The sequence below is a fragment of the Gossypium hirsutum genome, chromosome A10 (assembly GCF_007990345.1).
Source record: "Gossypium hirsutum isolate 1008001.06 chromosome A10, Gossypium_hirsutum_v2.1, whole genome shotgun sequence".
Taxonomy (NCBI): domain Eukaryota; kingdom Viridiplantae; phylum Streptophyta; class Magnoliopsida; order Malvales; family Malvaceae; genus Gossypium; species Gossypium hirsutum.
The window spans coordinates 29,007,211-29,022,793 of NC_053433.1; the positions used below are offsets into that span (position 1 = coordinate 29,007,211).

General features: G+C 37.6%; 2 non-coding genes across 2 annotated transcripts; one reads left to right on the forward strand and one right to left on the reverse strand.

Moving 5' to 3' along the window:
- Positions 1-1,108: 1,108 nt before the first annotated feature.
- On the reverse strand, positions 1,109-1,215 carry LOC121208709 (small nucleolar RNA R71). The gene has a single exon (XR_005903839.1). It is a non-coding gene; the product is annotated as a small nucleolar RNA R71 (small nucleolar RNA).
- Positions 1,216-13,909: 12,694 nt separating this feature from the next.
- Positions 13,910-14,016, forward strand: LOC121208969 (small nucleolar RNA R71). The gene has a single exon (XR_005904089.1). It is a non-coding gene; the product is annotated as a small nucleolar RNA R71 (small nucleolar RNA).
- The last annotated feature ends 1,567 nt before the right edge of the window (positions 14,017-15,583 follow it).

Genomic DNA, 15,583 nt, shown 5'->3' on the forward strand with positions numbered 1-15,583 from the left:
AATAACATAACTTAGGGATCTCTACGGAACAAGTTGAATGAATAAATTGTCCGATTCGGAGCCAGAATAACAAGTAAAGTCTAGGTGGATTTTTCCTTAGGTATTGTCTTAACTCAATCGATTTTTCCCAAAAGCAATTCCCCAATTCTTTCTCTGTGCGTTCTTAGTTTAGATAATTAGTTAATTAAAACAAAACCTCTTTATTCTTAGGCTAGATAATAAAAAGACAGTCATTACTAGTATTTTTAGTTCCTTTGGGTTCGACAATCCAGTCTTGCTAAAACTATACTACTGTTCATAGGTACACTTGCCTAGATCGCAATAATAGTTAGTTTAAGAATGAGTAATTATGAATATTTAAAACCTATCACGAAATAACGCGATCAAGTTTTTGGCGCCATTGCTGGGGAACTAAGATATTAGGAACGCTCAACTTTTATTACTTTAGCCATTTATTTTCTTGAAATTTAATTTAATTTAATTATTATTATTTATTAACCTACTCTTTCTTTCTCTTGGCAAGTTTTTATAGTTTATGTCTAGAAGAAACCCGTCGGGACCATTACTTTTTAACGAAGAAATTGATCGTACAGTTCGTAGAAATCAAAGAGAAATAAGGTGCAGCTTAAGATACACGGAGAATGAGTAAGAAGACGATACTCAACCCCCAACCGAAGAGATGGCTGAAAACCAAGGCAATCAGCTACCTCCTACAATTGCGGTTAATCAAAATCCTGCTCTACGCACTATGTATGATTATGCTAAACCTTCTTTAACAGGAACTGAATCAAGCATAGTTAGACCTGCTATAGCTGCAAATACTTTTGAATTAAAATCTAACACTATTCAAATGATACAACAATTTATTCAGTTTGATGGTTTGCCAGATGAGGGATCCCAAAGCTCATTTAGCCAACTTCTTAGAACTATGCGATACATTTAAAATTAATGGCGTTTCTGATGATGCCATACGTCTTCGGTTGTCTCCCTTTTCATTGAGGAACAAAGCTAAATAGTGGTTGAACTCGTTACCATGAGGGTCAATTACTACTTCGGAACAATTGACCGAAAAATTTTACTAAAATATTTTCTGCCGACTAAAATGGCTAAATTACGTAATGATATTTCTTCTTTTGTGCAGATGGATTTAGAAACACTCTAGAATGCATGGGAGAGATACAAGGACCTTCTAAGAAGGTGCCCTCACTATGGGTTACCGCTTTGGCTCCAAGTACAAACATTTCACAAAGGTCTGAATCTTTCGACTCGACAAATGGTTGACGCAGCAGCGGGCGGAACCATCAACAATAAAACACCGGAAGATGCCTATGAGTTTATAGAGGAGATGTCACTGAAAAACTATCAGTGGCAAGTCATGAGGACAAAGTCAACGAAAATAGCCAGTGTTTATAACGTCGATTCAGTCACCACACTCTCTAATCAGGTAGAACTCTTAAATAAAAAGATTGATGCTTTTGTTAATTATTCACAGGTTCATCCAGTAATGCAGTGCGAAGCAAATAGAGGTGGAACAAACCATTCGGAATACCAACCTTATGGCCACAACATGGATAGCGAGCAATTAAACTACATGGGTAATAATCCTTGACCTTAATAAAATCCATATAGTAACACTTATAATGCAGGTTGGAGGAACCACCCCAATTTCTCGTGGGGCGATCAAGGAAATCAAAGACCACAACATCCTCTGGGCTACCAACAACCACCCTACCAACAGGAAAAGAAGCCAAACCTTGAAGAGATGCTCTCAAAGTTTATATCAGTGTCAGAAACCTGTTTTCAGAACACCGAGGCAGCACTTAAAAATGAACAAGCATCGATCCAAAACCTCGAAACTCAGATAGGCCAGCTTTCCAAACTAATCTCTGAACGACCACAAGGTAGTTTTCCAAGTAATACCGAACCTAACCCAAGGGAACAACTCAACACAATTAATATTCAAGATGACGAAGGAGTCGTTGAGCCTGAACCAGAACCGAGGCAAGAAACTGTGGTAAGCAAAGATCAAGGTGAGATAGATCAAAATACAAACAAACCAGTGACTATCGATTATAAACCTCGTGTGCCATGCCCAATACGACAAGGAAAGACTGCTCAGATGAACAATTTGGTAAATTCCTTAAACTCCTAAAGAAATTACATATTAACTTACTATTTATTGAAGCTCTATCGCAAATGCCAAACACAATGAAATTTTTAAAGGAGCTTTTAGCAAATAAATGAAAGTTGGATGAGTTTGCTCGGCCATTCTCCTAAATAAACTACCCAACAAACTAAAAGACTCAGGGAGCTTTACTATTCCTTGCTTAATTGGTAGTTTAGATATTAATCATGCATTAGCTGATCTAGGGGCTAGTATCAACGTCATGCCTTACAAAATGTTTAAGAAACTAGGTCTCGGGAAACCCAAACAGACTAGGATGAGCATTCAATTAGCAGATAAAACTATAAGATTCCCTAGAGGTATCATTGAAGATGTGGTAGTTAAAATCGATAAATTTATATTTCCCGTTGACTTTATTGTTCTAGACATAGAAGAGGATAGCAACACTTCCTTAATTCTAGGAAGGCCCTTTTTAGCAACTGCTAAAACCATCATTGATGTTGGCACAGGTGAACTCACACTCCGGGTGGGAGACGAAACAATCACCCTTCAAGCTTGCAATTCTGGCAACACATCAGGAATTGAAGGTGATCATTTAAACTATTCTACTAAAACTAACAATATGGTGCAATATATTTTATAGAAAATGAGTCTGAAGGAAGCACACGAGTCGTTCTCAAGCACCAGTAGAGGACCTGTTCATGAAGATCGAAGATTACAAATTGAGGAACTCGATGAATGGCGGACACACAAACCAAAAACACCCGACAAACTAAAACTACACCAAAACGAGCCCGATACCTCTCCAAATCAACTTAAGGTTGATGATAAGGTCTTATTAGATGCCACAGATCCCCACATTGTCACTACCACACCGAATGAGGAAATCCCTCTTACGGTACTCAGTATTTTTCCATTCGGTACGGTGGAGGTGAGTCATCCCAAGTTCGGCACTTTTAAGGTAAACAACACCTGATTAAAACCTTATTTTGATGAGATTGATAGCAGGAATGAGGAGGATAAACTCCTCAAACCACCATGACCATTCACTGGAGAGGTAAGTCAAGCTTAGACTATAAATAAGCGCTTCTCGAGAGGCAGCCCAAGCACTAACAATATTAATTTCTTTAAATTTTGGTATTTAACTCCTAACTTATTAATAGAAATCTTGAATACAGGTGTTTCCACATAGACATGACCAAGCACACGGGCATCCTTAAGGCCGTGTGAAAACAGGGCAAAAGATTTCCCCAACACAGGCTACGATAAAACGCCATGGCCATACGATATGGCCATGGTCAAGCCTGCCAAAACAACACGAGCGTGCGACATGCCCTGTGGAAGAACCGAGGGCGAACCTACTAAAACAACACGGGCGTTCGACACGCCCGTGGTCGAACCTGTTAAATTAACACGGGAGTGGGGCTTGCACACATGGATATGGCAGAAGCGAACGAAGCTAGACACGACCGTGCGACACGGCCTTGTGAACCCACACGCCCAAGGAACACGGACGTGTACTAAATGTCAAACGCGCCCAAATTTGAAATTCACGAATCACACGGGCTGAAATTAGGGAACACGAGCGTGTGCCCTGGCCGTGTGATCACGTGATTTCGTGATAGGTTTTAAATATTTATAATTACTCGCTCTTGAACTAACTATTATCTCTATGTAGGCAATTGTACCTATCGAACAGTAGTATAGTTTTAGCAAGACCGGATTGTCGAACCCAGAGGAACTAAAAGTACTAGTAATGACTGTCTTTTTATTATCTAGCCTAAAAATAATGGGGTTTTGTTTTAATTAACTAATTATCTAAACTAAGAACGTACAAAGAAAAGTATGGGGAATTGTTTTTGGGAAAAATCGATTGACTTAAGACAATACCTAAGGAAAAATCCACCTAGACTTTACTTGTTATTCTGGCTCCGAATCGGACGATTTATTCATTCAACTTGTTCTATAGAGATCCCTAAGTTATGTCATTATCCCTATTCGAGATTAATAACATCTAATCCCTAGATTGAATAATCGAGACTTTTCTCTAATTAACACTCTAGGGTTGCATTAACTTGATCTATGGATCCCCTTATTAAGTTTCAACCTAATCCGGCAAAATCTTGTCACCCTATTTCTAGGCGTGCAATCAACTCCGCTTAATTATGGCAAATGTACTCTTAGACAGGGTTTATTCCTCCTCTGAATAAGAGCATGTCATGAATCAGTATCATGGGATATCAAAACAAGAATTAAGAACACATAGTTAAAAACAAGTTAAATATTTATCATGAGATTCAAAAAATAATAACAAGATTCGTCTTAGGTTTCATTCCCCTTAGGTATTTAGGGGTTTAGTTCATAACTAAAAAAGAAAACATCTCAGAAGAATAAAGAATACAAAACATAAAGAAAACCCAAAACTCCTGAAAGGAAATTGAGGAGAGATCTTCAGTCTTGATGATGAATCCAGCTTCTTAGATGGATCAATCGACTTCCTTGAAGTAATTCCTTACTCCCCATTCTCCGTCTCCCTTTTCTTTCTCCTCTAGGGTGTATTTATAGGCTTTGGAATGCCTTTATTCCCCCCTAAGTATCCTTTTTCGTGTAAAATATAGCTTCTTGAAAAAGGGACACACCTGTGTGCCACGACCGTGTAACGTGATTGCCAGGCCGTGTTCAATCTGTTAAATTGCACACAGCCGTGTGGGGCAATGGCCAGGCCGTGTGAATCATGAAAGCCTTGGTCGACATCCTCAAAAGAAACGGGCGTGTGATCTACTCGTGTGGCAAGGCTTAGGCCATGTCATCTTCTCGATTTGGTCCATTTTGTCCTTTTTTTGGCTCGTTTTTGGCTCCTTTTGACTCTTGGTGCTCTCTTGAGTACAAACATTAAATAAGCAGATTAAGAGCACGAAAATCCACAAATCTACTAATAAACATCCATAAATATGCTAAGTATTTGGGTTAAAAATATGTATAATTTGGTGTTTATCAAATACCCACACACTTAAGCATTTGCTTGTCCTCAAGCAAAACTCTCATTTACTGCTAGAATTCATTCCTTTGAATCACATAATCATTACTGATAATGTTACAAATTATTCCACGGAAAATCATACAGTGAGAATTCAACTATAGGGGCATTAAAAGCCTCAAACAATCTAAATCGAATATTTTGATAATAAAATCACATGTAATCTCCTTCCTCTAAGTAATTAACTTTAGTCCTAAATATACAAGAGATGAGATCCTCACTAAAGATTTACTCAAATCACTCAAAGTGTTTAAGGTTCAAGATTAAGCACTCGATTGTCTAACATGAGAAGTTATTACCATACGCTTGCATGAAAATCAAATCTCTATCACTTGTAAATGATATGATACACAAATCAAAAGGTCTTTGCATGGTTGTAATGGGGTTTAGGTTACGAGTATGGATACACGCTGAAAAGAAAAAGGTTAGAATCGAGATAATTTCAATATATTACCCCACTATCAAAAACTTAATTATTGAATTACAAACAAATATCTAGAACTATATTACATGAGCTCTCTTTTTTTTCATGACAACTTTAGCTTCCTGAGGATTGCAATAATAATACTGAGTTTTTTTTTAAGAAAAAGTTAAGTTAAAACAATATAAAAATCATACTTCATGATTCAGTAACAAAAAATGGTGAACACAGTGAGCTAACAATATTAAATTTAATCTTTATAAAAAAAAGAATTAAGTAAGAGGATTCCAACAATAATGCGTTAATGGGTTAATGATGAGGGTTAGTCAATAATAATAAAAAAAGGTTAGTAGGCTCAAGGGGGTTCACTAAGGGTTTAATTATGTGGGAAGGCTTCTTATGGAGTAAGTGGGTTAAATCCTAAGTGCCTTTATCATCTCAGTATATCAAATCATACGTGTGATCTCGACATGTATAATCGAAGGAAGTTCTAGAATAACAGTTAAATATTGACATACTCAAACTACAAAAGAAGTAAGCAAGAAAGAAAGCTATATGCTCAAAAGGCTCAAAAATCTGACCAAAAATTTGGGTTTATGATGTCATTCATGTATACTTAAGATTTCAAGATAATACCTCAATTTAGGAAAATAATCTAAAAATTTTAGTTCTCAAAATATCAACTTATCATGCTCGATTCTCTAATGTCCTATAATCAAATAATCATGCATAATTCCCATGATCTAATTCATGACATATCAACAGTAATTATAGATCAATCAGAATTCATTCGATCAATATTATGAGAAAATCACTTAAGCACAAAACCAAATTCAGGGAATTGAGAACAATGCAAAAAGTTAGGCATCATGTTCATGTTCACCCCCCTCACACTTAAGATGTACATTGCCCTCAATGTACAAAGATAGAAAATCATAAGAGGGAAAGAGGTGAAACTCCCTGTTATATGGATGCAGAGCTTGATTTTGAGGCTAGAGTGTTTGGGGAAAGTGGTAGATGCCACTGTTCGTTGCTAGATGAAGAAATTGGTCATTGAACATGGCACTCGTGAGGTATTGTTCCCTATTTGTTTCCCCATTTTGTAATATATTCCTAGCAGCTTTGCTTGGAAGTCTATAAATTATGAAGAGCTTTATTAAGAGTGGGTGTGGAAGAGAGAGTAGTGGGATTACTTGCTAGAAATACCAGAAAAATGAAGAAAGTAAAATTTACTAATATAGATATGTCTTTCAAAAGAAAATAATAAAATTGAAATGAAAATAAAAATAAAAATAAAAATAAAAAGATAGGAGGATTCAATGATCCTCGTCAGTGGGGTGGTAGAAGGTGTGCCAATGAAGCAGCCGCATGAACTGGTCGCATGAAGCAGCCGCATGAACTGGTGTGCCAATGAAGCAGACGCATAAACTAGTCGCTCCCTAAGTGGCGTGGTAGAAGGTTCCTCGTGCTATGGGGGGACATCATCAGGAATGTCCTTAAGATCCTCCTCGTCAATGGCATGAGTGAGACGGTACTGAGGAGGATCAGTCCCACGTTGGCGCTTGATCATCCTCATGTGCAACATAGTTGTGATGCCCTGTGGGGACATCTGACCTATCAGTGTAAGCGCTGATGACTGGGCCACGGTGTTGAGGAGGCTGAAGTGTCTGGTGAGGCGCGTCACGTAGGGGCCAATAGAGATTTCTCCCTTTCGATGTCACTCAGTCTGATGGCAAATGGCGAAAGCGATGAAGTGTGCCAAGTCAGTCAAGTGTGCATTCGCCATGCACCATAAATAGTAGGCGTCGTGGGTGTTGACGATGCTGATGCTCTCTCTCTCCTTCCGGTCAAGGTGTGTGCCAATATGGCATGGAGATAGCGTAGGGAAAGGGCGAGAGCTGAGGCCATCAAGCGGCTGGGGTCATAGGTGGAAGAGAGTGGTGCCAAAGCCTTCCAGCACAAGGGGGGAGAAATGTGGATATTACGTGGTAATGCATCCATGTCCTCCTCCTCCATAAACTCATCGGTGTAAAGTCCCAAAGTGACTCCAAACTCTGGGACACTCATCGCGCGAACTAGACTGCCTAATCGGAATTGAATGGTGTCGGGGTCATCATTGTTTGTCATCACTACCTGTAGATGAAAAGTAGAGCATAATTCTAAAGTTAGCTCTAAATAAGTGGGTTCAGTAATAGCGAAGAACCGTTCCCATGGGTCTGTGGACAGGAGGGCGCAGATGGCATTAGCTAGCTGGACTTGCTCCACGGCAGCCTAATTGATGCAATGACCTGTAGCGAGGGGTCGCGCACGTAGTATCTGAAATAGCTCCTCCTGCGAAGCTTGTGGAAACTTAATGAACAGGTGCCGAACTTCGGCTGTAGCACGTACCGAGGAAGAACCCGGTCCCCTATGTCTTTTTGAGGATAAGACCACGGCCTTTTTGCCTCTCGTTGATGACATAATGTATCTGAAAATGTATGAGTATTGATATAATCTTATGACAGTAGTTCCAAAATGTGTTAATATTTAACGATATCAAGCGAGAGCTGAAAAATTTATACGACTATTCAGAAACATTTACTGGAATCAAAGATGCATCAGCAGTTAAGCAAGAATCCTAAAAACAACTCAAATATAGAAAATACTGAAGCAAATTCCTATATTATTCAGAACAAATTGGTAATAGTAACAATATTTGTGTAAGGCATAAAGAATACCAATGTAGCAACACAGTTTGGAAAAAGAAGGGTGAGAAAGTGAACCAAAAGCTGTTGTAGGGTGGTGCACGGGCGTGTTGGAGGTGAGCACGGGTGTGTTGCGTGGGGGTACAGCCGTGTGGAGGGAAAATGGAGGGAAAAGGGATGGGAAAGTGAGGATTAATGTAGGGGGAGTGGATTTTAGGATGGTTTGGGGGTTGGGGAAATGAGAATCTGGGGAATGGTGCCATAATAGGGATTAGGAGGTGTAGAAGGGGAGATTTCGGCTAGGGTTTTGAAAGGGGGAAGAAGATGAACAGTGGTTTCCTTGTATAGGGGAGGGCCACACGACCTAGGGCCACGCTCGTGTACTCTAAAGGTGAGCCTGTATTTTTTAAATTTTTCGATTTAGGTCGTGCCCGACTACTATTGTAACACCCCTTACCCGTATCCGTTGCCAGAACAGGGTACAAGGTATTACCGAATCATAGTACATACCATTAAATAAAACCAAGACAAAAATATGGCATATAATTAGATCATGAATCATTATAACATATGCCTTTAATAATATTAGCCAATTTCAAAGGCTTCGTACAAAATAATCGGTTAAATACTATACTTAATATTTTAAAACCTAGACAATTTTGACACGTAACAAAATAACTAAGTCTACTATATATGCCATAATTCAAAATGTTTAGTTCAAATACCCAAAAATTTTGATAGTGCAGGCAGATCTTCAATGATCCTTGACTCCTGTGCAAGCTGGACGACACTATAAGAAAAAAGAGAGAAAAGACGGTAAGCTTATAGCTTAGTAAGCAAGTATGTAAATAATGAATAAAGAATCTAATATGTTTACACAATAACTCAAGTGTATCTACTTTTAATTTCACCATTTACTCCACTTTGGTCAAACTGTATCTACTGCGTCATACTCACTAAATAAATCATAACTCGAGTTACAAAACTCAAAATTAAAATCCGTAAAATTTTCCTGAAACTAAACTCATATTACTTCTTACTAATGTTTTTCTAGAATTTTTGGTCCAGCCAATTAGTACAGTTTATTAGTTAAAATTTCCCATGTTATACAGCTCGATTGATCTAACCTCTGTTCACTACAAATTGAATTTCTCCCATTACACAATTCAAATAGCCATGAAATTTGTTTCATTTAAAACTAGACTCAATAAGTAATCTATAAATATAAACTATATTTCTTAATTAGTTTTGTACAATTTTTAATGATTTTTCAAAGTTAGAATAGGGGATCACATAGTCATTCTGAGTAAGTCACACACAAATATAACTATCTCAAAATATAGAGTTTCTTTACTTGCTCTGTTTCTTTTACATGAAAATAGACTCATTAAGATTTAAATTCATATCTCATTCAGCCTCTAATTAAATTCCTACTATTTTTGGTGATTTTTCAAATTCACGTCACTGCAACTGTCCAAAACAGTATTATTGCTAATTCACTCTTTCACACTTTCTTTGTATTTACCTCATTTAGCCTACATATCACAATTCACTTTCACCACATTTCATACATCCCAAGTGTAGGTTCATGATTACAATGTCACTATAAAATCATCCCATTGAACAATTCGGATCAATCCTCGATACTTGGTGGTTTCAGCACACAGCTCCACCATCATATTTCATATAATTCGGATGTCTTGTACACATGGTGAACACTTAGTACCACCCATGTGACCTAGCCAATTTATCTCATAGCTCTCTTGTCTACATGGTGTCTTTCACTAAGGATCACACATGCGGCCTAGCTACATTTATCCTCTCCCGTAGCTCTCTTGTCTACATGGGATACATCCCGTATCACACATGTGACCTAGATACTACATAGTATCTCGTAGCTCTCTTGTACACATGATGTGCACTCAGCACCATACATGTGACCTAGCTACATTTCATCTATATTATTCAATCTTTCCGAAAGTTCAACCGGGATTTCTCTCACTATTAATTATTTTCATTCTTCCAATAGTCGATTTATGATTCAAAAATCAACTAAAATATATAAAATAGGCTGAAATACAAAAATGTAAATGAAGTTAATGTATTATTTACATACAAACTTACCTCGGTGCAAAATATGGAAATTTTGCAATTTAGTGCAAAACCTTTTCCTTCCCCTGTTCGAGGTCGATTCCATGCCTTTCTTAATCTATAACAACACATTTAGCTCATTTAACACTCATACTATTTATTTCAATCCAAAAATCACATTATGCAAAAATTACATTTTTGCCCCGTAACTTTTACAAAATTACGATTTTGCCCCTAGGCTCGGAAATTTAATTTCAACCCATATTCTTATGTTTTATGATATGCTGAACATTTTTCTCTTCTATAACAACATCAAAGTCTCACTCTATCATGTACTTATGAGCATTAGGTATTTTTATCGATTATACCGTTTTGCTCATTTTCGCTAAAAATCGCTTAGAAAATATCGTTCTCCTAACTTCAAACATTTATATTCTACCATCAAACATCAAAATACATGCATATCATTCATGGGTAAATTTTTAAACATAAATCCTAACTCAAAATAATGGTAGAAATAGGTAAACCGAGCTACGAGGATTTCAAAAATGTAAAGAACATTAAAAACGGGGCTTGAATGCACTTACTATTGAGCTTGAAAGCTTGGAAAAACCCTAGCTATGGTGTCTATGAGAGTTTCGGCCGACTTGATTAAGATGATACCAAATTTTGGCTTTGTTTTCCCATTTTATTATTTTATTTACCTAATGACTAAATTACCCTTCATTAAAAACTATGATGTTTTATCTTCCTTTAGGTATTTTGTCCAAACTAGTACAATGGTATAATTACTATACAAGGACTTCCACTTTAAAAACCCATTACTCACAAGTACTTAGTACCTTTGTGAACTAGATCACACATTTTACAACTTTTTCAATTTAGTTCTAAATATCAAATTGGACCCTCTATCGATAAAATTTCTAAACAAAAATTTCACACAGTCATGAAATCATGCCATAGACCTTAAAATTATAATAAAACTATTATTTCTATCTCGAATTTGTGGTTTCGAAACCACTATTCCATTTTGGTCCTAAATCTGGTTGTTACAACTATACCACGCCTGTGTGTCTTGGGCGTGTGTGGCACAATGCCATGTCGCACGGTCGTGCCTAGCTTTGCTCGCATCTCCCATCCTGTGTGTTAGGGTACCACGCCCATGTATTGTTGTCCACGGCTTAACGGCAAGGACGTGTCTCACGCCCGTGTTGAAGAAACAGAATCAAGCCTTGCCCCTGGCACGCCCGTGTTTTTCTATTCCCACGCCCGTGTTCACCTATCAAGTTCACCCACGGCCATGTCGCACGGCCATGGGGATTTGTCACATCCCGTGTTTTGGGGAAATCATGTCCTACTTCCACACGGCCGTATCGCACGGCCGTGTCTCTTCCCCTATTTGGCCACGGCTTTAGGCACGCCCGTGTGCCTGGCCGTGTGTGCTGAAAAACTTTGCAATTCAAAGATAAAGTTAATGATTTAAAGTGTTAGAAATTAAAAATAAAGAAATCAAAATATGTTAGTGCTCGGGTTGCCTCCCAAGAAGCGCTTATTGATAGTCTAAGCTCGACTTACCTCTCTAATGAATGGTCGGGTGGTTTGAGGAGTTATACTTCTCATTCCTGCTATCAATCTCATCAAAATAAGGTTTTAATCGGGTGTTGTTTACCTTAAAAGTGCCGAACTTGGGGTGACTCACCTCCACCGTATCGAATGGAAAAATACTGAGTACCGTAAGAGGGATTTCCTCATTTGGTATGGTAGTGACAATGTGAGGATCTGCAGCATCTAGTAAGACTTTATCACCAACCTTAAGTTGATTTGGAGAGGTGTCGGCCTTGTTTTGGCGTAGTTTCGATTTATCATGTGTTCTCGATTTGTGTGCTCACCATTCATCTAGCTCCTCTATCTGTAACCTTCGTTCTTCATGAATGTGTCCTCTATCATTTCTGAAACATGGTTCGTGAACTTCTTTGAAGCTCAATTTCTGCAAAGTCATATTGTCAGTTTTAGTAGATTGGTGTGGACTATTACCTTCAATGTTCGATGTGATGCCAGAATTACGAGCTTGAAGGGTGATCGTGTCATTTTCTACGCGAAGCGTGAGCTCACCTGTGGCAACATCAATAATTGTTTTAGCAGTTGCTAAAAAGGGCCTCCTTAAAATCAAAGGGGTGTTATTATCCTCCTCTATGTCTAGAATAACGAAATCAATGGGAAATATGAACTTATCTACTTTCACAAGTACATATTTAATAATCCCCTTAGGGAATCTTATAGTTATTTCCACCAATTGAATGCTCATCCTAGTTCGTTTAGGTTTCCCAAGACCTAGTTGCTTAAACATTTTGTAAGGCATGACGTTAATACTAGCCCCTAAATCAGCTAATGCATGACTTATATCTAAACTACCAATTAAGCAAGGAATTGTAAAACTCCCTAGATCTTTCTATTTGTGGGGTAGCTTATTCTGTAGAATAGCTGAGCCGACTACGTTTAGCTCCACATACGACACTTCGTCCAACTTCCACTAATTTACTAAAAGCTCTTTTAAAAATTTCATTGCATTCGACATCTGCGACAGAGCTTCAATAAATGGTAAGTTAATATGTAATTTTTTTAAAAGTTTAAGGAATTTACCGAATTGTTCGTCTGAACGGTCTTTCCTTGTCACGTTAGGATATGGGACACGAGGTTTATATTCTTTATTCACCATTTTGTTATGACTTACCTCACTTTTACCTTTGCTCACCACAATTTCTTGCATCAATTCTGGCTCAGGCGCAATGAATCCTTCCTTATCTTGAGTACTAATTGCGTTGAGGTGTTCCCTTGGGTTAGGTTCAGTATTACTTGGTAAGCTAACTTGTGGGCGTTCGAAGATTAGTTTGGATAGCCAGCCTATCTAAGTTTCTAGTCCTTGGATCGATGCTTGTTGATTTTTAAGTGCTGTCTCGGTATTTTGGAAACGGGTTTCTGACATTGATATTAATTTTGAGAGCATCTCCTCAAGGTTTAGTTTCTTCTCTTGTTGATAGGGTGGTTGTTGAAAACCCTGAGGATTTTGTGGCTTTTGATTCCCTTGACCACCCCAGGAGAAATTATGTTGGTTCCTCCAACCTGCATTATAAGTATTACTGTATCGGTTATTTTGAGATCTACAGTTATTGTTACCCATATTGTTGACTTGTTCCTCTTCGGTTGTAAGATTGAAGGATTGATATTCTGTATGCACACCTCCTCCATTTGAGTCGCACCGCATTACTGGATGTACATGCGTAGAACCAAGTAAACCATCAATCTTTTTATTGAAAAGTTCTACCTGATTTGATAGCATAATAACTGAGTCGACGTTATAAACACCGGCTGTTTTTGTTGGCTTAGTCCTCATGACTTGGCACTGATAGTTATTCAGTGACATTTCTTCAATGAATTCATAAGCCTCTTCAGGTGTTCTGTTGTTGATGGTTCTGTCAGCAGCTGTGTCAACCATTTGCCGAGTCGAAGGATTCAAACCATTGTGGAATGTTTGTACTTGAAGCCAAAGCGGTAACCCATGGTGAGGGCACCGTCTCAGTAAGTCCTTGTATCTCTCCCATACATCATAAAGTGTTTCTAAATCCATCTGCACAAAAGAAGAGATATCATTACGTAATTTAGCCGTTTTAGCAGGCATAAAATATTTTAATAAGAATTTTTTGGTCATTTGTTCCCAAGTAGTGATAGACCCTCGTGGTAACGAGTTCAACCACTGTTTAGCTTTGTTTCTCAGTGAAAGGGAAACAACCGAAGACGAATGGCATCATCAAAAACGCCATTGATTTTAAATGTATTGTAAAATTCCAGAAAGTTCTCTAAGTGAGCGTTGGGATCTTCATCCTACAAACCATTAAACTGAACAAATTGCTGCATCATCTGAATAGTGTTAGGTTTTAAGTCAAATGTATTTGCAGCAACAGCAGGTCTAACTATGCTAGATTCATTTCCTATTAAAGAAGGTTTAGCGTAATCATACATAGTGTGTGGAGCAGGATTTTGATTAACCGCAATTGCAGAAGGTAGCAGATTGCCTTGGTTTTCAGCCATCTCTTTGGTTGGGGGTTGAGTATCATCTTCTTGCTTGTTCTCTGTGTATCTTAAGTTGCACCTTATTTCTCTTTGGTTTCTACGAACTGTGTGATCGATTTCTTCATCAAAAAGTAAGGTCCCGACGGGTTTCTTCTAGTCATAAACTATAAAAAACCTGCGAAGAGAAGGAAAAAGTAAATTAATAAATAATAATAATAAATTAAATTAAATTGCAGGAAAAATAAATGGCTAAAGTAATAAAAATTGAGCATTCCTAATATCTTAGTTCCTCGGCAACGGCGCCAAAAACTTGATCGCGTGATTTCGTGATAGGTTTTAAATATTTATAATTACTCGTTCTTGAACTAACTATTATCGCAATGTAGGCAAGTGTACCTATTGAACAGTAGCATAGTTTTAGCAAGACCGGATTGTCGAACTCAAAGGAACTAAAAGTACTAGTAATGACTGTCTTTTTATTATCTAGCCTAAAAATAATTGGGTTTTGTTTTAATTAACTAGTTATCTAAACTAAGAACGCACAGAGAAAAGAATTGGGGAATTGCTTTCAGGAAAAATCGATTGACTTAAGACAATACCTAAGGAAAAATCCACCTAGACTTTACTTGTTATTATGGCTCTGAATCGGATGATTTATTCATTCAACTTGTTCCGTAGATATCCGTAAGTTATGTCATTATCCTTATTCAAGACTAATAACCTCTAATCCCTAGATTGAATAACCAAGACTTTTCTCAAATTAACACTCTGGAGTTGCATTAACTCGATATATGGATCCCCTTATTAGGTTTCACCCTAATCCAGCAAAATCTTGTAACCCTATTTCTAAGCACGCAATCAACTCCGCTTAATTATGGAAAATGTACTCTTAGACAGGGTCTATTCCTCCTCTAAATAAGAGCATGTCTTGAATCAGTATCCTGGGATATCAAAACAAGAATTAAGGACACATAATTAAGAACAAGTTAAATATTTATCATGCGATTCAGAAAATAATAACAAGATTCGTCTTAGGTTTCATTCCTCTTAGGTATTTAGGGGTTTAGTTCATAACTAAATAAGAAAACATCTCAGAAGAATAAAGAATACAAAACATAAAGAAAACCCAAAACTCCTAAAAGGAAATTGAGGAGAGA